The sequence below is a fragment of the Indicator indicator genome, chromosome 23 (assembly GCF_027791375.1).
Source record: "Indicator indicator isolate 239-I01 chromosome 23, UM_Iind_1.1, whole genome shotgun sequence".
Taxonomy (NCBI): Eukaryota; Metazoa; Chordata; class Aves; order Piciformes; family Indicatoridae; genus Indicator; species Indicator indicator.
This window is the reverse complement of record NC_072032.1, coordinates 11,800,131-11,807,715: the sequence shown is the minus strand read 5'-3', so window position 1 is coordinate 11,807,715 and position 7,585 is coordinate 11,800,131.

Sequence of the window (7,585 nt, the reverse complement as noted above, 5' to 3'; positions counted from 1 at the left end):
TTCTCTCGTGATCATGAGCTTGTATGGGTGTCCATATTTGGGTGTCCATGCCAAGTTGCAGGGTTAAGATGATAATACATTTGCATCACAGGAGAGTAACCGATACATATTTATCTTTGCCGGTTTATGGCTTAGTACTCCAGAATTATTCATTATACTGGCATCTGTTTCAGGAACTCTGCAGCCACTGCCATTTACAAGTGGTAAAAAATAAGAGTGCAGACCAAGGCTGTAGAGATGATCGCATGCTGAGTAAATGTTGCTGGCCGAGTAGTGGTTCCTGTCTGAATAGTGAGTTGCATCACAGCATGGTCCTCATAAACATTAGTTTTGTGAGCTGCAGAACTGGTAGCATCTGGCTTCCCTTTGCAATCGTGTCATATGCCTGACGTTCAGTTATGTGCAAGCCTGAACAGAAGCTGTCCTCTACCTGAGGCGTTCTCAGGCATCTTGCAAGGGTGGAAGCAATGATGCACGGTGTCTCTCCTATAACCAGCTGCATGTTTCTACAATGTGTGTAGGAACTCATTTAGTTGGTTCTTATGTAAGAGAAAATTCTGTATCTCTCACCTTTAAAACGAGCTCAAATTCTAGCAATTCTTCCTTCAAAGTAGTCTGAGTAGCTCTTTAAAACTGACTGAAACATGAGAATACTCAGATCCTCTGTGACAGCTGATCTCTACCATGGTAGCTAACTACCCTGGTCATGCATGTTCATTAAAATGACTTTCATGGAGTGAATCTTACATGGCTTTGACAATGAAAAAAATAATTATCTGCTCTGCAGTAGCTGCCTAATCTTCTACAAACACAAGACGGTTCCTGTCAGAGGATGATTTGTCCTACCCAAATGCAGGTACCTTTTAGAGAGAAAACTTCTCTCTCTCTCTCTGCTGATTCTGAGGAAAGCTTCTGGCTATATCTTGCTACAAAATCTAGGAGGTCTTTGGTGCTCCTTGGTCTTGCAGAATATACTTCACTCTGATACAAGCAAGAGCAGCTGCATCAAGTTAAATGAAGAATCCTTCGGCCTGTATATCCTGTCTCTTCTGCCTCTGATACAAGACTGCTTGATATGTGTTGGGGCCACATATTCTACCTTCTCCTCCACCAAATCAAGTCTCTTAACTTGGTGCCATCAGGAAGTGCTGAGTCCTGTCCTTGGTGCTGTTTGTTTTCTCTCTCCAGTTCCCAGTTTCATGATTTTTGACCATTTGACCTTTTCACCCTTTTGCTTTAATGTTGTGGGGTTTTGTTTTTGTTTTCTTCTCCCTCAAAATCCCTTAATTTCTTCCTGCTTGCTTTTATCTTAGCTGCCCCATTCCAGGGAAAGTTGGAGAGCTTTTTTGGATTGGGCTAGTAGGAAGGTAAATAGTGTCTGAAAACGGGTGCCTAAATGAACGTGTAAGAACATGCTAAGCATGTACTTTTGGTTACAAAGCATCTTCCTTTGGTTACCTCAACCATTTGTAAATCAGGAGCTCCTAGATCTCCCTTTCAGGACTTTAGGGGGTACTGGGATGCTTGCACTCCACATTCCCTGATTGTTAACGGAAAGTGACCATGTGCTTGGGCCTGAAGAAGAGAGCATGCTGGTAGAGACCCCCTCATTTGAGTGACTTAAAGAAGCTGGAGAGTCAGAGAGCTGGGATGAGTTGCTTGGACTAGACAACAGTTACAAAAAGTGGATGCCAAGCCATATGCAATATCACTGTATGTCAGAGGTGAATTGAAAAAGAACAGAGGTTGCAAAACAAGTTGTCATTGCAGTAAACCCAAATACACCTAAGTTATGATTCTTGCAGCCATTAATCAACCTGTTTCTGTGTATTCATTGCAACAAATGTGCCAGGCATCAGCTTCACCTGGGAGGCCTGTGGTGGAGCTGGGGCTGACAATACTCCTGGGTCTGTCAGTGCTTGAAAGACAACAATCATCTCCTTTGACTGGTGTTCTGCATCATCCACTGTGTGCTAAGTTTTTGTGTGGCAAATTGCACCAGCAGTGCTGTGGAAGAGAAAATACAAAGACAAATCACAATAATCTATATAAAATAACACTGTATAAAGACAAATCAAATCAATTCTAAGAATTGCAAAGAAACTCTTCTGGCTGCCATTTTGGTGACGTGAAAGGGTTCATCAAGGCAGTGACTTCTGAATGTTGTCCCTGAGTGATTATCATCTCTTCTATAAATTACCAAAATAACATGTACACATGAAAATTATCTTTGCTTTCACTGAAATATACTAAAACCAGCTTTTCTGATTTATTTTTTCATTTATTTTCATTTATTTTTTCAGGTTATAGTTAAAAGTAAACATGGGTACAGATAGTTCTGACTGTAGAAAACCAGAAGTGGCTCGGTGTAGAGACTCATTGGCTCCTTGTAGTGCAACAAATGGTTCTTTCCACAGCCCACAATATTTATAGGCCTTTCACCATTTACAGTGATTTACTGCTCCATTTGACCCTTCTTCCAAGGCTCAACAGCTACAAGAAAATCACGGGGTTTGATATCAGTTGCTTGTTTTCTGTTTATTCTTTTGCCTTTCTTTCTCCCTTTCCACATCTTCTCCTCTTCCTAGGCTCTTTGTCAGCACTCTGTATTCAGGTAACTCTGTGCTCATCACAAGGGCTCTGCCAGGAGATCTGCCTCAATCTGCCCTAGGATCAGGCTGTTTAGGGAAGCACACAGTCTGCTGTCCTGTGGTCTGTGACATGTGTCTGCTTCAATCCTCTGTTTAAGCTTTGAAACAGGTTTGCAAATGCCTTCCAGGAACAGCACATTGTTCTAACTGGTAACAAAAATATACCATTCACGTAATTTTGCTAGAGCTGCTTCCTTTTAATCTTAAAATTGATTTTTGTTAATGACTTTTTCCTCCCATGGAAACATGGAAAACAGTCTTGGACTTCAGGTTATTCATGTAGAAAAGGAGATGATGAGGTTTGACGTTTCACAGGAAAAAGAGGTCTGAAGATTTACATCAATTTACTGTTTTTCTGGTTTTGTTTTATTCAAACTCTGAAAATAATAATCATACATTCCTGGGAAGAAGGCAGGCAAGTTTTTTTCAGCGCTGAGCAGTCTGTTGAGTCACAGCAGCTTACCTTTTTTCCCTGGTGTTTTTTTCCCATTAAAAGAAAAAAAAATATTAATTGTCCAAGTCTAACAAAATTGGGAAAGAAGCCTTTGTTAGATCACTGTGTGTTGGAATGAAATTGAAAGCAGTGGGAAAATTTAACAGCAGGGATTGAGATAGTTTACTTTATTCTGTTCTTCCCATGCCCATGTTATGGTTTTATTTGTTTGTTTGTTTTTAAAGCTAAAAATATTAAAATTCACAAGAGATGGGCAGCTTTCTTTTATTCAAAGCCTGAATTCTATTGTGAGAGCTAGAATGCCTGCCCAACTTGAAGGATATGGGTTCTGGTCATAAGAATGCAAAGCAGTGATTTACTCTGTTTTTTCTCCTTTTTTGCCCTGGAGTTTAACCAGCACATTAGACTAATATTTTCTTGCTTGCTAGTGGCAGTTTCTGTTTCTTTTTTGTTTTGGTTTTTTTTTTGGTAGTGGAAGTCATTAGAGTTTCTCCCAAGAGAATCACTGCCAAAGTAAACAAACATCTTCATGAAAGGAAAATAATGTCTGTGGAGTATTCAGAATTCCATGTTTAACAGACAAGTATTTATGGCAACCAACTAGTGAATTGAAGTGAATTAAATCCTATTTCTAGTTTGCTGCCTCTGCTGTGCTAATTGAATATGGCAATTTCTGCTAGTTTCTCAGCTATGCAGTGCAAGTTCTGGATGTTAGTTGTAATTTAGGATGAAGGAAAACATGAGATGAAACTCAGTTTATAAGAAGTATATATATATATATATATATATATATATATATATATATATATAAAGAGAGAGAGAGATGTATATTTTTTTTTATTGTTGGGAATTGAACACTGCATATAAACCTCCAGGGCATTGCTATTGTCTCCAAAACGTTCTGCATGTGGTTGGCAAGAACAGCAAGGACAGGAGAAAGTTTCAGCTAAAAAAATCATGAAGTCTGTCTGGTGGAATGCATTACAGTCAGCTATATACTTCTGCTCTCTTATCCCTATGAACTGATAATTTTTAGCTGAGATGAAACATTCTGAGGAACAGGAGGCTGGCAGATTTGCAGTGTAGATTGTTTGAAGGTTTAAATACTGTGACTATCTCATCTGACTGTTAAGTCTGTAGATACAATGTAAGCTGCAGTTGCTGAAAAGTGATAGAAGAGCTCCATGTATACAGCCTACAAAACTGTGAAGTGCTTATTTTGTGTGCCACAGAATCCTGCATGCTTTCCACCTCCTGTCCAGAATAGCAATAATTCACTAGTGGAGCAAACACACTTCTAATTTGTTGAGGGTAGGACCATATCTAATGCTTTGTTTAGGCTTTCACAAAGGGCAGCAGTGCTAACTTGGAACTGCTGCCAACACCATCATATGTTTCATGACAAATGCAAAGTGTTCAAAAAGTTGGCACTACAAAATAGAGATACTGTCAATCTCTATTTAATTCTCAAAATGGTTTGTAGGATTTTAAAGCTTGCGTTGTTGCTGGTGCACTCAGCTATCAGATAGCATTTTAACAGTCCTTAAATTGTGGCTGGTTAATTTAATGATATCAATAGGACATAGCCCAAAATTATTCTGAGGACTGAGAATGCTGAGGTTTTACTGCTGATGTTTTCCTATCTGCTGTGTGCCACTATTGTCAGAACACAGTGCTTTCTTACCTTTTCTATGAACAGTACAGATGCAGCTGCCACTAGTTACCAAACATGAAGGTGTCCATCGTGGCCCTGGGGGTAAGTTTGGCTTCTGCTTTAAAGATTGCATAGATGTCTCCACCACTTGCATGAATATTCAGTGTGTATTTGTATACCTGAATATTGTGGTGTAGGTAGCTCCTGGAGATTTTAAGGAATGACCTCAGTGATCATTGTATGGGCCTCTAGAAATTTGGGGTTCTTAAGCAAATAATAACTGTGTTATGCTCCTGATGTTGGAATAGTCTGTTTTGAAGTGTTATGTACTGTAGTCTGATTGTAACTGCGAGACCCAAGGAGACCCTGGAAATTTTTGAGCAAGGAGGCTTTGAAGTTAAGTTCATTGAAACCTGGAGGTAGCCTTTAATGCAGATGCAGCAGGAAAAAGCAAGCATTTGTCTGCAGCTAGGTCTGATCCTCTGCAGGAGTGTATGGACCACATACCAGGTCGAACAGGAGTATATGTTTGCACCTTGTTAAGCTGTTAAAGGAACTGCTTTAAACTGCTACAAGATTTATTAAAGTTTACTTAATGAACCTCAGAAAGGTGAGAGAGGAGCAGATTCCCCTTCTGAGACATAGCATCTGTGTTGTAGTGAAAGCAAAGGCAACCTCTCTGATTTATATGTGAAAACATATTCTCTTGTGCTTGACTTTATTTCCTCTTTGAATGTAAGATGGATGTTCACTAATTTTACACCACCACCCACTGTTCCAATAAAATTATTTTCAGCAGACTCTGTGAGAAATTTGCTGCTTTAATTAATATGGAATTATCTCAGAAATTAGCAGTATAAACCCTTCAAATTCCTCATAGAACTAAGATTTGTAATCAAAATTTTACTTACAGACTAGAATAGATTAAAATGAAGAAAACCATGAACTGTTTAATTGTGGCTAACTATGAGTGTATCTCGAGTAACCAAGGTGGGGCCAACAACTTGAAAGAAGCTAGCCATTGCCATAGCAGAGCTCAGCCAGCCAGGAGCAGCAAGGCTGCTCAAGGAGGGGATGCTCTCCTTCCCATTTGCTGAGGCTGTGCAGCCCTGTTACAAAATACTCCAGCATCCATGGCAGGAATGCTGAGACTGGCCCAGTGAGGAGGCAAAAGAGGCAGGCCTGGATGCAATTCAAAGTTTAACTCAAATCTGCCATGAGCAGATGAACATCTCAACACCTGGGTGGTTTTCTCAAAACCTGGGTGGTTTTCAGTTATGTCGCAGGTACCTTTCCCACCCCCTGGATCTTTGTTTTTATACATATATATATATATATATATATATATATATATATACACACATACATATGTATATTTTAACTTATTAAATTATATTTGTGAACAGTGCAGGGTGACTAATACTGAAGCTTTCACTTATTTTCCTGCTGGTCTCTTTTCTCCTTATTCTGAATATGCCTAGCTCTAGTTGGAACTCAGAAACCAGAAGTCTTGAGTCCTCTCATAATAATTTACATTTCAGATCTGATGATCAGTTGTAAATCAATGTTAAGCTTTGTCACTTTTGACCATTCCTGCTATTATGATTAAATGAAGACATTGAAAAGCAATATACCTTTTTCACCTTGTATATTTTGATTGCTAAAACTGTAATATCTCTGTGGTTCTTTCTTAGGGCTCACATATAACATTTTTAATAATTGTAAAGAAAAAAATCCAAGAGAAATCCCTGCCAAGGAACTACATAAAGGTTGAATGTATCAGAATATCCATGTTAAAATACTTTAGAAGTGCATTAGCTGTACAAAAAATAATTGAAACCTAGGAAATGTGTTGAAAATATTGCACTTCAATAAACTGAAATGTATTAAAAAAGAAAGCACACTGTTAAAGTCATCCAGACAACCTTAATTTTCTTCTATAATGAGAACCTGAGGGAAACGTGGAGTTAAATTTAGTTTACTTCTGCAGACTATTTTTTTAACCCTTTATGTACAGTTTTACTGGAAAGAATTGTGGTTGCATGGGTGTCTTAATCCTTAACTCCTCTACATTCGTATGTTTGGGTTTTGTTTGGGGTTTTTTTTGTAAGTTTAATTTAACTCTGACCACTGGAAGTTTTGCTTTCTAACCACATTGCTACACGGTGAAGGAACTAGGGTAAGATCAGACCTATTATGTTCACCTTCTGTACAGAGAATACAAAACCCACTGTAATTCTGTCATTTCCTCTCTCATTATGCTATTGAGAGCTCAGATCCATTTTTATGCAGTGGCAGAAAACAGTTTGCTGCTTAAGTATAGTTTACAGAAGCTGCTTTGCAGAACTGATGATCACATATGCCACAAATCAATTGTACACTTGATATTAAAAGGGAAAATTACCTAGATCTTTAAAAATTCCCAAACCTTGGTAAATATCCTTGAGTAATTGTGATATCATTTTGGGTCAATGTGCTTTGACCAGAGGTCAGTCAAAATGAATCATCTGAGCAACTTTTCTTTTCATATTCGTAATCTTTTTCTTGGTGCATGCTTGTATAGTATGGTGTAACTGAAGAGCAGAGAACCTCATAAAATTTCTACATTAGGAAATCAAAGAGCTCTTCTTTTTATTTTCCTTCCCCCCCTGGCCTCCTCCAAAATAACCTCTCTTTTCAATGCTGAAAGGTCTTCTTTATATGAGGAAATTTACCAGAGACTATAGTAGTGTAATTATGCCTTGTGGATGCTTTTTAATCTTGCATGAATGCCTGTAGAATTCAAGCATCCACATGGGGAGTTATACCATCAGAGCTATAGGGGTG